Consider the following 19,755-nt stretch of genomic DNA (forward strand, 5'->3'; position numbering starts at 1 on the left):
GCCTTTGGGAAATGATTACTAATGTTTCTGGAATTAAATTTTAGTTCCAGTAGCTGCAGTCTAAAAACCTGGATTTGGATTCCCTGCTTCATTATTAGCTGTGTGATCTTAGCCAAGTCGCTTAACTTCTCAGTGTCTCAGTTTTATCAGTTGCAAACTGAGATGTTACTACTGTATGTTAGGGTTATAATGAGGAGTGAATGAGAAAATGCACATACTGGATCTAGCAAAGAGTTTGGCATATCATATGTGCTTAGCGAATGTTTTCTTCCTCAGAGTTGGGGCATGCCCTATGTGGTCTGTTACTTTTCAAATATACCTGGCACATCTGTCAACACTGTATTATTTCATATCATATCATGAGTACTATGATTTCCTCTTGCCTTGCATGACTTTCCCTAGTCCTATCCAATTCTTAACTCCTTTGAAAGACATTCTCTGCTCTTATAATTATATCACACATAATAAGTGGCCTTTTACTAGAACTTAACAGTTTCTGGGTCTCATCTCTGAAATGAGTATAACTGTAAGGATAATAATTGTGATTCTTTAGCAGAGCCCAAGATGGTCCTATATTGATAGCATGCATCTGCTATCTCTTATCTGAATTTAGTAACTAGAAAACATGATGCCAAATTCAACAGCTTCTGTCTTGGTTGCAGTTGGTCACTGTGATGACGTCATTCCAAATTTCATGGATTCAAGGGTGAAAACAAGAATTTTGATGTCATTTAGTCAAATCTGCAAAGAAGGATGTTCCACAGTGTTCCTTAATCCCAGTGAAGAAACTCTTATCTTTAACTGTTAATACAATATTAAGTTCTTTTCCTCATTGAATCGGCGATGCAATGGGAAAAAAATTAAGTCATCCTCCTCCTCATAATAAGCCTGCATATACTTCAAGACCGTCATCAAGTAATCCTCTTCTCCCAAATGAACAATCAAAATATTTATTTGCATAGCTAATATCACAGACGGTCTAGGCAAATAGACAAAGTCTCTCTCCTGTGAATACTATTAGCTTGTAGTTCATGGTTTAGACAACTGCTCTAGAGTGAAATAAAATCTTCAGAGACTTCTACTGGTCAATCAACACTTAAAATGTTTTTCTAAGCTACTCCTGGTAATTGGAATCTTTTAAGCATTTGTTAAAGGTAGAATGGTAATACTTAAAACAGTAGCAGTATAGTCATCCACTCAACAAGCATTCATTGAACACCTACCATATGTAGTATAGAGCAACATAGTATTTTGCTAAGCAATAGGTGGGGATGATGGAAGAATCTGTTAGAAGCAGTAGCCACCGTAAAGAACTTAAAAGGAAGACACAAAGCTTTGCTAAATACTTACCATGAGCCAGGCACTGCGCTAAGTGCTGAGGATGCACATATAAAGTTTCTTTGAGGAGCTCATAATCTAGAGAGGAGTATACCAGCCTTATATTTCAATATGGCATTTTAAGTGTTATGAAGGATGTTAGTGGCACTGGGTATTCTGGGTCATGGAGGACTACTTCTACCTGGAGTTTGCTTGACAGGTGAGAGGAGCCTGGACTAAGGAATAAAGCTTAGCTAAGTTAAAATAATAATAATAATAATAATAATAATAATAATAATAATAACAACCTAAAAAATAACACAGGGAAGGGCATTTCAACAATGGGAGCTACATATACTAAGGCAGAAAGGGAAGAGAGATCATGCACATTCCAGAAGCTACAAGGAATTTGCCTGTAGTGGGAAGACTGGAGATAGTTGTGGAGATAAAGCTGGCGAGTCAGCAAAGACTGATTCATGAAGAGTTTTGTATGAGCACTATGAAAAAGACTGGGCTTTAAATCCTTGAGTAGCCTTGGGAAGCCACTAGAGGATTTTAGGCAGAGGAATTACCTGATCAGATTTGTAATTTAGAAAAATCACTCTGACCTTTGTGTGAAGGAGAGATGGGAGAGTCAATGGAGGCAGGGAAGTGGAGGGGTTATTACAAGGATCCAGGTGTAACTGATGCAGAAAGGACCCAAGCTAGGTGCAGTAAGGGATGGAGAAGAGAGAATCACATATGACATAGAGATGGAGAAAAAGGAGAACTGGGACTACTGTGTATACATTTCATAAGATCGGGCAAAGATTATCTATTTGACCATCTTCACATATCTTTCACATAGACAAGGACAGTTTACTCCATATACTGCATGTACAAGTCCTTTAACTTACTTAAATGTGTCCTATAAAATACTTAATGTGATAAAACCAACTTTATTTTTCAGTGAGAATACATCTTTTCAATAACAATGGAAGTTGTCGGGGAAATCAGCATTTTTATTTCTTTTCTTCAGGTTTTTTTTTTTTAAGTTTATTTATTTTGAGAGAGAGAGAGAGAGAGCATGTGCATGACTCAGGTGCCCCTCTCTTCAGGTTTCTAATGTATAAAGAGCTTCCTAGAATTCCTCCCAACAGACTCCCAAACAGACAAAAATAAACCAAAAATTAGAACCACAACCAAACCAAAGAAAAATTTTTATTTATTTATTTATTTATTTATTTATTTATTTATTTATTTTGAGACAGAGAGAGACAAAGCATGAGCAGGGGAGGGGCAAAGAGAAGAGAGACAGAATCTGAAGCAGGATCCAGGCTCTGAGCTGTCAGCACAGGCCTGATGTGGGGCTCGAACTCATGGACTGTGAGATCATGACCTGAGCCAAAGTTGGATGCCCAACGAACTGAGCCACCCAGGGGCCCCAAAAGAAAAATTATTTTTAAAAAAAGATACACAGGGGGCACCTGGTTAGCTCAGTTGGTTAAGTGTCTGACTCTTGATTTTGCTCAAGTCATGATCTCATAGTCCTTGAGATCAAACCTTACATCAGGCTCTGTGCTGATGGGTGCCTAGCCTGCTTGGGATTCTCTCTCCTTCTCTCTCTGCCCCTCCCCTGCTGGTGCTCTATCTCTCAAAATAAACTAACATTTTTTTTAAAAGTTACATAGATACATTGATAGATTCAGGATAAGGAACATTTCAAAATTCTGGCTTAGATCATTTAGACCTTGACTGGAAAAGCTTCCAGATCCTATAGAACTTGCCTGCTGTTGAAGGTTAGGTTCTCTAAAAACAGAGTCTAAGATGAGTATGAAATACACCATGTTTACTAGGCACCAACTCTATGAAAGGAGAGGGGAAGAAGTAGGATTGTGTAAAGGAAGAAGCCAGCCCCAGTGAAGGCCTTACAAAGCCTCAGCCAATATACTGCAGATCTCTAGAGAGATCTCCTGTGGCCCTGCCAAAATGGCCTGGCTTTTATGCCCTAGTCTCACTCATCTGAGGAGAGCTGCCTTAGGGAGGACATGATCTCTGGAGAGGTGGTTCTTAGCAGCTGAGGAAACCCCTGAAGATGCTGGCACTCCCCCTTGATATCAGGTCCTTCTTTGAAAGGAGACTTCTGTGGATGCCACACCTGCACACCAACGTTTGGATAGAGCTTGAAGACAGACCAGGCCATCTTCCTGCCCTTGGTAGAACTAAGTCTGCATACCTACATCACCTCAACCATGTCTCTAGATCTCCTACCCTTATAAGTGCTATTTTCAGAATTATAGAAAAATGAGAAAATGAGAAAAGAATTGAAAGCTGAGTTTAAAATTATTTATTAATAATAAAATACCAGTGGGAATTAAAAGAAAAAAAAGAAAAAAAATGATGTGAGGATATTGCTATCTTACCTTTCTACATGTACAGTGGAAAATCATAGATTTAATAAAATATACTAAGCAATTACATCACTTCATGAAATCTAGCACATTAGAAACTGGCGTAGAGCTCTCCTGAACTATGCAAGTCAACTGTGGTTTCCTTTCTCCATCCAGTCAGTTACAGCCTACCTGAGGGACCTTTATGAAGGCATTTAAATTCTCTTTGCTTGAGTCACTAATAATTGAACAGTACTCATAACAGGAATACTACCATGTTGAAATTATGCCACAAGGTACAAGATGGAAGGGGAGATAATTTTAAAAGCCAATAGGATGACTAAAGAAAAAAATGGCTCATCAGAGTTTAGAATATCAGTCTTTTTCAACATTATGGCAGAGTGAGGGGCAGAAAATAGGATCTTTCATTGTAATTCCTAAAATTTAGGACTATGCACTGAGTTCATAAATTCCTCATCCCTCAGAATTTATCTCTATGGTTAAAACTTACTGATTTAGATTCCATAAATTTGTCATGTTGCAGTAGTAATACAGTTGTAGTGTGTCATTCTGGCTGAGAAAATATTTTATAATGATTTTTTTTTTCCCTGAAAAGAAGGAGCCTACTAATATTGTCCAAGCATGTCTTCAAACTTTGGGTCTGCCTATTATTTCCATAATGTCAGCTGTGGTCATGACCCATTACCATGGGCCAATAATGACTTACATTTTTAAACCTAATTGACCTATTCTTAACAAATACCACTTTTTCTTACATTATGCAAACTATTTAGAAAATAAATAATAAATAGCCTTTACTTCAAAATATATATTTCTATTGATTTGGATGGGTTTTTCTGTTCCTCTTCTTTTTTTATTTTTCTAAATTTTTTTAATGTTTCTTTATTTTTGAGAGAGACAGAGCGTGAGTTTGGGAGGGGCAGAGAGAGAGGGAGACACAGAATCTGAAGCAAGCTTCAGGCTCCAAGCTGTCAGCAGAGAGCCTGCTGCAAGGCTCGAACCCACGAACTGAGATCATGAACTGAGCCGAAGTCGACGCTCAACTGACTGGGCCACCCAGGCACCCCTTTGTCTTCCTCTTTCATTGTAACCCCTCTATCTACCCCAACTAGTGGGGTTCTGCATTCCTTCTTAGATACCAGAGAATGTCTGTCCATCCAACCCTAGATTAGAGCAATAATATAGATGTGAGAAGAAGATAAATAAAACCAGATTAGAGCAATAATATAGATGTGAGAAGAAGGTGGAAGAAGAGGGAGAAGGGAGCTCTGAAATGGGTAAATGACAATATGCAAACTAAATGAATATGCTCCCAAAACATGTGAAGAGTAACTACCCCTCACTAGTTTCTCACAAACACCTTGGTCTTGGAATTTATTCCTCACGAACTATATTACTTGCCTATGGAAAATAATGCACTTCAAAGTTGTCATTCCTAAAAGTTGTCATAGCTTTAAAAAAATCCACTAATCAAATTAACTGCTTTGATTTTCAGAATGTATGTGTCTAATCAGCAATTACATTAGATGTCTTTGAAAATTCTTGGGGCGCCTGTGTGGCTTGGTCGGTTAGGCGTCCAACTTCGGCTCAGGTCATGATCTCACAGTCCGTGAGTTCAAGCCCCGCGTTGGGCTCTGTGCTGACAACTCAGAGCCTGGAGCCTGTTTCAGATTCTGTGTCTCCCTCTCTGTCTGCTCCTCCCCTGTTCATGCTCTGTCTCTCTCTGTCTCAAAAATAAATAAACATTAAAAAAAATTTTTTTTAATTCTTTTTAATTATTGCAGAGAAGATCTTAACACTGCATCCATCACAATTGCCATAGAAGACCCTTGTGGCCCTACCTCCATCATCTCAGTGTTCACTGTTAGCTCTGGACATTGAATGCCAGAACCTCCATTGCTGTCCTCCCTCCAAAGCCAGAAGCCTCCATTGCCACTTTTGCCAGAAAGTGTATTCTGTAAGACACCTACTTCCTCTCATTGTTCTCTTTCAAAACAATTTCTCCTACACGCAAGGTGGATTGCCTGAGCCTAGGTTGTAACTTGTGCGCCGTTGCTATAAAAGAAGCTGGGAAAACGCATTTGGGCCTTATGCGGTGGGAAGGCAGGACTCATGCTATGGGGAATTCCTCAAACATAGAAAAAGTATCCGAAAGGTGATAAGCAGCCAGAAAAACCAGAACATGGAAGGCAACCAAATACAGAGCTCAAAATGTGTGCATCAAATTACTGGTAGTGATGGTTAAATTTCCCCAATCATGGAACTGAGGGAAATACTGCTCATCCCCAGGGAGCTGGAGAGGAGTCATTTGAGCACTTCTTGCTGACATCTTTCGTTGTGCTCCAGACTGTTCCAGATGGCAGGAAGTCCCTGCTCAGGCCTCTGGCTGGGACTTTCTCCAAAAGCTGACCCTCAACACTGCACAGGGGCAAGCTGCCAGAGCAGCAGGGAAAGACGACTCACCTACACAGGCACAACCCGTTCTCCAAACACCCTGGAAATATAACTGACACACAGTGGGGAAAAGAACAGGTTTTCAAGCCTTGTTACTATGCATATGCTAATTATTAGGCAGAGGGGAACATGATAATTGAGTTATGAAACAACTAAATAAAAATAGACTACCTGACAGAGAGCTTCTTTACATGACGTTTTTACACAAGAATAAACAATGTGTTCTTTGTAGAGCTTAAAAAAAAAAAAAAAGAAACAGGGTTAGTTTTATTCTGTAAACTACAGTCTCTTGTTGTAACTAGACTAGTGCTTGTATTTGTTGACATTTTGATTTATAAAAAACCTGAACAAGTTCAATTTCAATAATTCTTTTTGTTCAAGCAATACCAGAGAAATGGGGGAAATAATGATGTCCCCTCCCAGCCCCCCACAAATGGCATATGCAAGAGCTTTCAAATTCTCTTTGTTCAACTCTGGGTCAGATTTCATGAAGAAATAATTGAAATTCCTTTTGCTCCCCATTCTTCCATACATAGAGGTTTGTGTTCCTGATGAGCACCAAGAATCTTCCTTCCACAGAACTTTGTCTTTGAAAGATGAAATAACCTATTTCCCTCACCTCTTCTCAATCTTATTTCTGTGTTTCAATTGCTCTCCATCCTTAACCACAACAAGGAATGTATGCTATTTAATTCACTCTTGAAAAATTCAACCTAATGCCTAGAACTAGTGGCATGTGTTAAGAAGTGGCCAAAGTAGGAAGCACCTGGGTGGCTTGATAGGTTAAGTGTCTGACTCTTAGTTTTGGCTCGGGTTGTGATCTCACGGTTCATGGGTTCGAGTCTGCATCAGGCTCTGTGAAGACAGTGGGGAGGCTGCTTGGGATTCTCTCTTTCCCTCTGTCTCTACCCCTTTCCCATTCATGCTCACACATGCATTCTCTCTCAAAATAAATAAATGAACTTAAAAAAAAGGTGGGGGGCACCTGAGTGGCTCAGTTGGTTAAGCATCCAACTCTTTGTTTCAAGTTTTGTGATTCAAACCACACATTGGGCTCTGTGCTGACAGTGCAGAGCCTGCTTGGGATTCTCTCTTTTTTCTCTCTCCCTCTTCCCCTTCCCTGTTCATGCTGTCTCTGTCTCTCTACAGATTGACAAATAAACTTAAAAAATACAAAATTTTAGCCTGGGTGGCTCAGTTGGTTGAGCATCAGACTTTGGCTCAGGTCATGATCTCATGGCTGGTGAGTTCAAGCCCCACGTTGAGCTGTCAGCACAGAGCCCAGAGCCTGCTTCAGATTCTATGTCTCCTCTCTCTCTGCCCCTTCCCTGCTCACACTTTGTCTTTCTCTCTCAAAAATAAACATTAAAAAAAATTTTTTAAATAAGAAATAGAAATTTTTTAAAATTATTAAAGAAAAGCAGGGGGAGCATAGGTGGCTCAGTCCATCAAGTGTCTGACCTCACCTCAAGTCATAGATCTCATGATTCATGAGTTCAAGTCCAGCATTGGGCTCTGTGCTGACAACTCAGAGTCTGGAGTCGGCTTTGGATTCTGTGTCTCCTTCTCTGTCTGCTCCTTCCCCCCCACTCACATTCTGTCTCCCTTTCTCTCTCTCTCAGAAATAATAAAAACAAAAAAATTAATGTTTAAAAAATTTTTTTAAAAATAAAGAAGTGGCCAAAGTAGAACCTAAAGCAGAGAAGTAAAGGGTACTTAGGTTCTAGTTAGCATTTTTTAACACTGAGTCACTGTGGATAAAACCAAGAGTAAATTATACCTATGAAATGGCAAACAAATAGTTCCCCATTTATTCATATTAATGATGAATTTGCATAATATTCTTGGAGATCCTTTGTTTAAGAAGAAAGACAACAAGTAAAGATAGTAATATATAATAAAACAATTTAGGAGTCCCAGGTAAGCCATGCTTGCTCATAAAATGTTACTTTCTTCACATCAAATGATAAAAGTGAAAAAAAATAAAAGGGAGTATTCAAAGTACAGTTTCTGATAAGAGGAAGCAACCAGATAATTTAATGAAAATGCCTCTAAATTGGATGCTAATTTGTGTTATCTACAGAGAAATTCCCTTTCCCCAAGTAACCACTAAACATAAATGCATTTGTGACTATGGTAGGAAGCACCCTTCCTTGGATGCATGTTTGCCTTTATAATTCGCCTGCCTAGAATCATCTATGAGTTCTACCATTAGGGTAATAAACAATGGAGATTACTTTAAAAGACATACTTGTCAGCATAGCACATTCACTTTTGCAACCGGTTCCATTTCAAACACATAGAGCAAGGAATTAAACTTAATTGCTAACTCAGGCTTAACATACCAGAATCTTCCAGATAAATTATATTTTAAAAGGTTACTCAGAGCTCCCCTCCTCTAAGTTTCTGAAGCAGGAAGGTTGAATATTGCTCAAGAATACCCAGAATGCAGTGTGATAATTTAATAGATCACTCTATGTCCTAAAGCTGAGAAGACCAAGAAACAGACCCATGTTGTTGTTGCCCATGACCCAGTGACATATGTTTTGCCCCACCACTAGAGAGAGATAGTGGACAAGTGTGGTAACTAATATTTCCTGCTTTTTTGTGAAATGATACGTTCATGGTATATCACAGGTGATATTTTAGGCTTTGTCAGTTGAGGCATGCTGTTTTTGTCAGTGGGAATGTTAAGTGACAACTAATAACTTTGGATCCAAAGTTGCCTGAAAATCTGAGGATGGACTTTGCCCCACTTGCATTGTTTCCAAATCAGTCAGGTCTCACTTGAAGCCCAAATGTGACAATGATCTATCTTATACTGGTTATGTAGTTTATTAAATGGAGGACTTCTACTTCCCTTCCTTGATTTTATTTTTGTCTTGACCACTACACTTCCCTTCACCAGAGAGAAGATCTAGAAAGAAGAAAAAAAATGAAATTCAAATTTATGAATTACTTGTTATTACCAGGTTTGAGGAGAATAATTTGAAGTGTTTGGGGGAAAAAAAGGTTTGAAAGTTATCTATGGGTTTGTATACTTGTTCCTATTGCAAAACCAAGCTACTTAAGCACTAATAAGGTGTTTTAATATGTACTTACTAGGAAAAGTCTACTGTTTTCAGAATGCTTTTATGCTACCATCTCACTAGATCCTCCTAAAATTCCTGTGAGATGTTAAACAGGTATTATTTATCTTAACACCATCATTAATCACTCCATTTTATAGGTGAAAAAACTGAGGGCACAATGTTAAATGTTGCTCAGGAATACCCAGCCAATAGTGGTAAAGTTGAAACTAGATACCGGCTCTTCTAACCTATGATCCCAGATCCCTTCTACTTGGTCATCTGCCTCTGCTTTTGGAACAGTCACAAAAGTTCATAGCTGAAAGGCTCTTACATGCTGTTGTCCACTTCATAACCTGCTGTATTCCAAAAATGCAGTTGTAGAACTTAGAATGCATTGTCCCACTAGAACAGTAATGTCTATTTTCCATAGACCCCTATGTCATTTCATAAGAACCTATGCCTAACCCACAAGAGTTAAATATGTTCCTTTAAGACAAAGTATGTTTCACAGACCAATATTCCCTTAAGAAAGTTTCAAGGAAAAAAAGTTCTAAGGCCAAATAAGTTTGGGAAACACAGCATATCATATATCCCACTCAGAGATTCATAATGTACATTTGCATATTAAAGGCTTTAAGAAGTTCTGCAGGAAAAAAAACTGCTTAAAATTGTTCCATTGAGAATTCATCAACCTTCTTTGACTTTGAAACCCTTTCACTGAGTAACAGATATTAACACCCAAAACTAGAGTTCCCCAAAACACATTTTGGACATTACTGCTGTAGGAAAATATGTTGTCACAATTTAAGATGTTAGGAGCATCTCTGCTGCTCTGAAATTGGGGGTTACCTTGAATATAAGATAGGTTCTGTAGATCATTCCCGTAATATCAGTCTGGAGCTAAAATCAGCCATGGATGTTGAGACATAAAGCAGGGTCAGACACTGAAGGATAAGGAACAGAACAATAAAGGATAGGAATGGTGCCTGGGAACACTGAGATAAAACCAAGATGATGGGGCTGGGGACACATGAATGATGAGAGTGACAAGGGAGCAGCTAACTTGGAAATTTATCCTACCTTCCTCTTTCTTCTTTCTCAAATCCTGCTGCTATAGACACTTTCCTAGACCAAACCAAGGGTAGGAAGCAGGGATGAGGCTGAGAGGAGGGGTGGACCCAAACATTAATGGTTGCCATGGAAGGAAAAAACAGAGAATAGAGACATGCCAAAGAGGTGGAGCAAAGAGGGTACCTAGTAGAAGCAACTACTTTCCAGTTACCATGTTAAGAAAAGGAAGAAAGCCAGAGACTCCGTTTATAGCCTATGTCCTCCAAGAGTCAGATGAGCATCCAATGTATCATCCATACTAGGACACTTTTGGAGTGAAAGTGGCACTGTTAATAACCATGCGAGAACAACATATGTAAACTGGGGCATCCCAGGCACACAAAATTAGTGCCTGCGATAAGTTATATGCTGTTCCTTTCTGAACTATGAACCATGGCATTTAGGAAAAAAGAGAAAAAAAGATATAAAAGATATGTATGTTTGTGGTAATAGTGTGAACTATAATGGGTTCTACTTTAAATAAGTTGTTTAGACCAAAATATTCTCATGACCCCATTCAGCAAACATGTATTGAGCATCTGTGGTGTGGAAAGCCCTGTGCTCAACACTGTGGAGGTTGTAGATAAGCAATACACATCAATGCCCTCAAGGAGCCTCCAGTCAAAACAATGAATTCAGAGATTCAAATGACCAAAGCTGCAAGTAAATTATCACAGATGGTCATCTAGAGAGCTAAGAACATATGCTGGGGAAGTTCTGAAGAGGGCTGACCTGAGAGGCTCTGGAAATTTGGCAATGTGGGAAGGACAAAAAGATTATTATCAGGGAGTGCCCGGGTGGCTCAGTAGGTGGTTGAGTGTCTGACTCGGGTTTGGCTCAGGGCATGATTTTACAGTTCATGAAATCAAGCCCCACATTGGGCTCCATGTTCTTAGTGCATATTCTCTCTCTACTTAGGGTTTCTCTCTCCCTCTCTCTCTGCCCCTGCCCCCTTCTCTCTTTCAAAATAAATAAACATTAAAAAAAGAAGATTAATTATCAGGCCTGGAGTGCAGGAAGAAGAAGATAGAGCTTTCTGGGTGATAAGACAGCACCAAGCAAAAGTAGAGAGAAGCCTGTTTGTGGTAGCATGAGGAGCATGGTCCCATTTGGCAGGAATTTGGATTTGTGAAGAGAAATTGTGGCAGATAAGTGGGAAAAGCAAGTTGCGGCAAGCCTGTATAGGGACTTGAATGCCAATGTAAATCAAGTGGAAATAATTCAGGAAATAATCAAGAGCTTTGATTGTATAGTAGCAGCCTAAGACAACCACAAGTACAACCACAACCACTTGCCACTTTGGAAATCTTTGGAAAAGTTGGGGCCAGTTTTGCACTATCATAAGGTTGAACCCAGAACGCTAAAGGACTTGGAAACATTTGGGTTAAATATAAGTATGTGTTAAGATTCTTATCAAATCCAAAGTAGGCAATTATAATGAGTTTTGCATTGCTGCTATAAAACATTACTACAAATATAGTGGCCTAAAAAAAAATAGAAATTTACTATCTGACAGTTCTGTAGGTTGGAGGTCCAACATAAGTCTCAATGGGCTAAAATCAAGGTGGCAGCAGGGCTACATTCTTCTCTAGAGGGTTGAGGGGAAGGCCCATTTCCTTGTCTTCTCCAGCTTCTAGAGGCTATTCACATTCCTTGGCTCATAGCCCCGTTGCTCTGTCCACAAAAGTAACAATGGTAGATGGAGTCCTTCTAACACTGCATCACTTTACCTCCTCTGCCTCTTTCTTAAACTTTTAAAGATACTAGTAATTATATTTGGCTCATCTGAATAATCCAGGAGGATCTCCCTATCTGTTAATTAGCAACTACTTTTTTTTTTTTTCTGAGAGAGAGAGAGAGAGAGACTATCCTAAGCAGGCTCCATGCTCATCCCAGAGCCCAATCCCACCACCCTGGGATCATGACCTGAGCTGAAATCAAGAGTCAGATGCTCAATGAACTGAGCCACCCAGATACACTAGTTAGCAAGCAGTTTAATTCTCCTTTGCCATGTAAGTAACATACTCACAGGTTCCTGGGATTAGGACATGGACATGTTTGGGGAGTTATTATTGTGCTTAGCACAGTAATGTAACAGGACCTTCCATGATGTCCTGTTTTATTCTCCCCAGTCCCCTTTGCCCAGGCATAGGCGAATGGCGTCATCCTTTATTTCTCAAAGCAGCTCTAATACTCATTGTGTACATAACAGACTTTTACTGAAGATCTGTGGATCGCAACAGGTGATCACAGTACAGTATAGAAAAGCACTTAAATTTGAATATAAAATTTCTTTGCTTCTCATGTTTTTGACCATAGAGAGTTTCTTTTTAGCTGTTTTCTCCTTTGGTCTGCCCACTCTCCTCATCTCCAGGGACCCTCTCCCCCCTTATTCTCTCTTCTATGAGTCTCAGGCCTGCCAAAATACCTCCCTCTGAATCCTCACTGGAAATGGAAAATTCCTGTTACTTTTATTATTTAAAGCAATTTGGCTTGTTTGGCTCAGCCTTTCCCCTCCAGGATATGTCCTCGGCCTTCCCTTTCATTACCAAAAAGATCCATCAGCATCTTTTTTGAGACAGATTCTGTGTCTGCAGTCCATTTTAGTTATTTTTAATAGTAATTATTATCTTCCCCTTCATGCTATTAGAGAAAGCTTTAATACCAATTTTAGAAAGAATGTACCCTTTCCATTATTGGTGGGTTACCTTCTGCAGTACAAGGAGTCATTGGACCAGTGGTTTACAAAGAAATGAAACAGAGTGGCGAGCTGTCACCTGGGATGCCACAATCAACCTGACTCTAGGAATCAGGAGACCTGGGTGCTCGTTCTAGGTTCTCAAATGACCTGGTGACTTTGAGCAAGTTACAACCTCTCTGAGTCACCATTTTGTTAGTATAAAACAGGAAGGTTGAGTTAGATGTTCTCTCCAAAATTCTGTAAATACCTCATTGAATTAGTGGAGTTTATGTTTGTGGCCTAGGAGCTTATTTGACATAATAAACAGTTAAAAGCAAACCAGTGTCACAGGAGATTTTGGGACTCCCAGAAATTTTACTCCTGTGGTATCTGGGTTAAACATCCGGGATTACATTCAGTTTAGAGACCTTAAGCTTTGTTTTTTTTTTTTTTTGTTTTTTGGGTTTTTTTGAAAGGGCTGATGGGGTGTAGACAACCCATGCCAGCTACAATGATGGACCGAAAAGAAAAACATGACAGGAATCAGTGTGTTTTGAGAAAGATTAATATAGCAGTTAGGTATGGGATGGAATGATATAGCAGGCGATGGGCAGCAGGAAAACCAATTAAGAGATTGTTGTAAAAGTTCAGGCATAATAAAAATGTAACAGGATGCTAGATGGGACTTTTCCTGTTGTCTCAGGGTTTCCGCCAAAGCTCCACAGCTGAGGACAATAGGCAATAAGAGTTCACACGTTCTAAAGAAAGTTGCTAAACACATCCATGCATGATTTGCTGATTCTTTGACTGCCCATTCTATCATGGCCCCATCATATATAAGAGAGGTTACTGAATCATTAAAGAGAAGAGTCTGCGAAATAAGGGGATTTGCAAAAGTTGGAAGTACATTGGTTTTTCACTCTTCTCAAATACATGTTCTCTAGAGTTTGGGAAACAGAGAGGCTGATAACTGACCCTTACCTGATGGTGGGTAAGGACAGAGAGAATAGCAATGGAGAGTCTGACCTTCTGGAATTTGACCAGAAAAGGGGAATGAATTTCCCCCCAAGCCAAATATATAGCATGGGAGGGAGCTGGGTTCCAGGGTTGCAATCTGGGCCAGAATATCACTTTTTTTTGGAGAGCGGAACAGTGTTTGGCATTCTTGACAGCAGGGAGGTGGAGGGGTGACTGTTGCTAAAGAACACACAAAAATACTCCATGAAAGAAAGGGCCAGTATTGGAGAGCTGCTAGGACTGAGACCATTTGAGAGAGTATACCATGAGAGAACCAGGAAGGAAGTACAAGAAGCGGTAGGTACCATCTCCTCTAGTCCCCTCCATCCCTATCCAGTAGAAGCAGGTGATGGGGAAAGTAGAGTAAGGAGGGCCAAGGAACAGACTCTGTTTTACTCCCACCAGTGATCTGGGGACTCCCTGGCCAGGCCTAAGCTGGAGTGAGGGGAGAAGCTTTAAACTGGATTGGAAATGGAAGTTTTGATTTAGATTGGACTAGGCTTTTTAAATTCTGAAAATGAGACTGTTGTCTAATATGCTAAAGTAACAAAAAAGTACACAGTATCTGCTTGAGATATCATCCAGGGGCAGAAAAGGAAGATAAGACAAACATGTTTGAAGGCAATGAAATTTAAAAATAATGCTTTTTCCTGTTTGCAACTCATAGAGCCCAGCTCCTATAATAAATTAGTATGACAGCAATAATAAATAATAATGATGATAATGACAATAATAATAACAACCATTTGTTAATTATTGGCATAGTGTGCCAGACTTATGTTAGATGCTGAAGATGCATTATTTCATTTAATCTTTACAACAATCTCATGAGGTAGAAACTCTGAAATTTAACCCCATTTAACAGAGGTTTACTTTCAGATGTTAAATAATTTGCCACAAAATACAGGTAATAAGTAGCTCATTTCAGACCCCACAATCCATTTAGGACTAGAATAAAGTAACAGTTATAAAAGAGGAAAGAAGCAAGGAATTAATGAATGAGATATCTGTGTTTATCATTTTAATCCAAGAGTGGATGAAGTAATTGATAAAAAGCAATGACACAATTTATTTACATTGATAGAACTTCAATTATCATGCAACCCACAAATAGCATTTGTTGCTAACTTTAAAACTAGTAAATGCATTTATTAAATAATTTGCTTTCCTTGGGTTGTTTTGGGTTTTTGTTTATTTGTTTTTTAAGAAGTGTTGTCTGGTAACTTTACAATTAGTTTCCTGGAATATAACTAATATGCTAATTTGTGATTTCTACTATATAAATGTTTTATTATGCCTAAAATATTAGATGGAAATAACTGGGTTCACAGGGTACACAGGTTCATTACTTGAGTGGTGAAGTAGATCCTTAAAACAGACACCTAAATTCAAGAATAACTTCTTCACTGTGAACACCTTGAAGCAGGGATCTTATCTTACTTAAAATTGGGGTCTAACCCCCAAGGTCATGAGACAAGTATTTGACATATTGTAGATGCTTACTAATTTAGAAGTTTTTATTGAGCACCATCTGGATTCCAGACACTGAATTAAGTGTTATATGTATATGACAAGAGTGAATTTCCTTATAGTGTGTGCTCACAGCCCTTGCCACACCCCTTCTACCTTCTAAATAGAATTCTGGATTTTGTTCTATATAGCTTCTATTATCTGCCCTCTGAGGAGAATCAGACTTTGTTGCCAGATTCCTGGACATGTATGATAAAGAATTGAGAGACTGGGAGTCAGAGAAACAGAACTAATGAGATAGGGGGAAGAGAGAGAGAAAGAAAGGATAGCCCTATGAAGGAAGGACTTTGGGGAGGATAATGGGGGAGAGGTTAATTTAGGGAATACCGTGGTCGATTACAAATGAGACCGCCTTTGTTGTGCTCTGAGAAACCCAAGTAAAGGATATGATTTATTTCTTACTGCTTCTAACCTCTTTTTGGTCCCCAAGATAGGAACATGCGGTCCCAGATTACATATATATTATTTCTAATCCTTGGACCACCCTGCCAATGGAAGCATTACTGTCTTTAATTTCCAGGTAAAATAAGAGCCATGAAGCAGATAACTAATTCTCTCAGGGCTCCACAACTAAAGCTAGGATTTGAATCCAGTTCTGGTGGGCACTCAGCCTGCTGTCTTTCCATGATGTTGGAACTGAACCATCATGTTGAACTGAACCATAACCATAACCATCTGTTGAACTGAACTCATTCAAAAGGCTTTCCTTGTGAGGGACCTCTATTTATTTTGGTATCATACATAAATGGGAAAGGCTTATTTCTGATATTTGATTCAGAAGAGAAAAGCTTAACTTCTAGCCTGGAAAGCAGGTCTGCTTGCTGTACTAAGCTTGCCTGTGGGCTTGATGGTTCATTTTGAAATCCAATCACTCTGCACCTAGGAAATGGCATTGTTTACTGCAAAAGTTCAGCTAAAACTGTTGCTAAAATTGGTCTGTGGCCATTCATGTTTCTGGAAATCAATTTTCTGACCAGGTAGCTACCTGGTACAAAAAAGTGTGGAATAAAAGGTTTCTTCAAACTGCCAACAAAGTTACCTTAGACCTTTCAATGGCCAGGTAGTAAACTAAATTGTATGCACTTGTTTGGGTGAATTATCATTTTAAATGGTTTGAGGTAAAGTTCTCATCTTCTGTCACCATAGAAACTGTTATAAAATTTCATATGAATACCTCAGAAACAGGGCTACCTACTCCCATGGACATAGATAGTGGGTATAATGGACCCCCAAGGAAATAAATGGCTGCTTGTCAGAAAATAATACAACCCATTAAAAGAAGTCTCTTTATGATCCAAGTCCTTCCAATTGGACAAACTAGGTATATGGACAGGTAGGGAGAAAAAAGGGTCTGAAGTAGTATGAGGTGCTTTTGGAGTAGTTTGCAAATGCCACTTTCCAAAGTTAAATAAACTTCCTCTCTTGTTGAGGGAACATTCCGTTGAGGTGTTAACACTGGAGTGATTTCATCTATATTCAGGGAGTACATGCTACAGAGCCATTATGGACCAGACGGGGATGTATAAAAATGATTTGACAAAAAGAAATAGCCAGTCTGCTATGCCAAAATCCAGAGTGCTCTTCTTCAAGGTGAATCGTATTCCATTCCAAAATGTCAAGTAGATTTAGTAATTTTAATCTTTTTATTAGATTAAAACTTGATACCTTTATAAAAGCTAAAGGAAATGGCTGGAATATAGGATCCACCACTGATAAATTGTGTGATCTTGGGAAAGTTGCTTGGCCTCTCTCAGCCTTAGTCTCTCCATTTCTAAACTGAAGGTGGTGTTTATTTTTATGTCAAGATAAAATAACCCATGCAAAGCACTTAACTTCAGTACTGAAGTGATTGTAGAAATTATTACTTATCAAAAGGAATAATAAATGTAATAACTAATAATAAGTGTGTTCAAGTCATCAACATATATTGTTATTTTTTTACATTTTTCTCTTTCCCTTGAACCCATAACAATATCTGATCTTAAGTAATTAAAAAGAGTGTGCTGAGGATTAAAGAAAACACAGAGTTGCTGCAATTTCTGACTGTTCTGGTATTGGTGAATCTGGAAGTTTTCAAGTGCCATGGGCATGCATCTTTTTATTTCTTCCTGGTGCTTGAAAAGAAAGTCTGTTTTCATAAGACCTTGGGTCTGATTTCCAGTGGGAAAAGGCTGAAGAAATTTGGCTTCATTTCCAAGTATCTTTGCACTTTTCCCAATTGCATAGAACCTCCAAGCTTCCCCAGATTACCTCGTTTCAATGACATCGAATCTTTCAAAGGGAATGTAATAATTCCGCAGAGAACTTAGCATTTCTGACAGCCTACCTCCCACTGTCCTCAGTGCTTCATAAATTATGCTGCCTCTGAATGTGAGCTGGGCAGCACCATTTTCCTGGCCCCTCGTGATTCATGGTTTCTCTTAACTATGTCAGTGCCTCGTCAGCAAAGCTGTTCCTTTTGGACAGAGTGTGATGTGATCTGCTTCTTGGAGGGCAGCTTGCTAATTATGTACTGATTTTATATACTGATTTAATTTTTTATATTTCAAGGTAACTAATAACTATTAACTTTAGGAATTACTTCAAAATTCAGAAAACATTACCATTTAATTAAAAATCTGCTCTCTGCAATACACTGTGACCTGAGAAACCACTCTAATGGTAATATGCTGTTATCATTAAAATTAACTAACAAACCAGAAGAATAGTGCTGTTCAGGTCAGATATAGAGAGACCATAATTAAAAGAAAGTGAAACTAAAAACAAGTATCAGACCAAAGATCAACACAGTGTGGATGGCCACTGTGCCAGCTTCCCTGTTTTGCATTGCCAAAGCAGCTCCCTCCTGACCTGTGTCTGCATGACTCCTCAGGAATTCCAAACGGAGGCCCTCCTTGAGAACAAGCCTGAGCCAATGTGTTGGGTGGTTAAACAATAGAGGCTCAAAGGGAATAGGATAAAAAGTTTCTGAAAATGACTTGCTTCTAGAGTACCTTCTTATGTGTCTGTTATCTTTACATGTAAGAATAAAAACCCATCCTTATGAATGTCTTATCTTTTCCCAGCCTCCAGGACTTTCCAGATATCTTCCCAGTGACATGGGCTCTTCCTGACTTAGAAAACTTCTGTTCAGAGAGATGCAATAGAGGATGTAATGTGGAGTCCTTTCCAGCATTTTCCTTAACCCTGTCTATTCAGAAAGTATTCTGCCATTACCAGGATGCTTCTTTGGGCTTAGGGAATACAGACCTGGGAGAAAGAGGATTGGAGAAGAAAAAAGTCTTCTGGGATGTGGCTAGGAAAAAGTTTTACGTAACTGGGAGAAGAGAATTCTGGAAAACCTACAGGATGATGCCAATAGGAATGCAAAAGATTTAAACAAAAATAGTTCTGTAGGCTATGTATTGATAGCACGGTGTTTGAGAGAGGCAGTATTTAAATTATTTTGAGATTACCTTTGTCACTGGGTCAGGTTTCTTGGACAAGATGACACCCTGAGAGTGGACCCCCTGAGTTTCAGCCTCAGTACAATTACTTTGGGGATGATGAATACAGATAAATTTGTCTTACTACACAGTTCTCCTGCTGCCAGAGCCCAACTGACTTCTGAAGCTTATATCCAGGAGCCCCAGAGTCATTGTTGATACAGGACTCCTTGTATGACTCTGATCTCCTGCTCTTGGTAAAACTTCTTCACCCTTGTCTACCAGCTCCATCCTGCATCTCTTTCCTTATAGGGTTTTAGGAGATTCATAAAGCCCTTTTAGGGCTTTTTTAAAGCCCTTTTAGGAGGCTAAAAGCCATTATGGAGTAAGTAGGAGTTTGTTTGCTTTTTTTTTCTTTTTGGCCTGAATTGTTAATCTGTCATTTACACATTGTTTCTATGGGAAAAATGTGTTCTCATTTCCAAACAATGAATGTATATAAAGATTTTTAAAAGACAACCCAATGTAGGTCTATGGCTGCCTTTTAATGCCTCTTGGGTTATACTGGTGTTGGTTTGACTTCATTTTTATTTCTAAAGAACAGACTTACTATTTATAGTTTTTTAAATATGCGTATGTAGATATGCATATAAATAAGACTATTGAATATGCACAAAGATGCTAATAATAATTATCTTTGGGTGGTCATATTATAACTGGTAGTTTCTTCTCTATATCTTTATTTTTTTTCCCTAATGAGA

General features: G+C 38.9%; 1 long non-coding RNA gene across 1 annotated transcript in view; it reads left to right on the plus strand.

Moving 5' to 3' along the window:
• The window catches only part of LOC122239554, a 29,572-nt gene extending 10,019 nt beyond the window's left edge, over positions 1–19,553 (plus strand). Inside the window, exon 3 of the long non-coding RNA XR_006218741.1 lies at positions 18,635–19,553. This is a non-coding gene — a long non-coding RNA (uncharacterized LOC122239554). The remainder of the gene's footprint in view (positions 1–18,634) is intronic.
• Positions 19,554–19,755: the final 202 nt, after the last annotated feature.

Source organism: Panthera tigris, chromosome A1 (assembly GCF_018350195.1).
Source record: "Panthera tigris isolate Pti1 chromosome A1, P.tigris_Pti1_mat1.1, whole genome shotgun sequence".
Classification (NCBI taxonomy): Eukaryota; Metazoa; Chordata; class Mammalia; order Carnivora; family Felidae; genus Panthera; species Panthera tigris.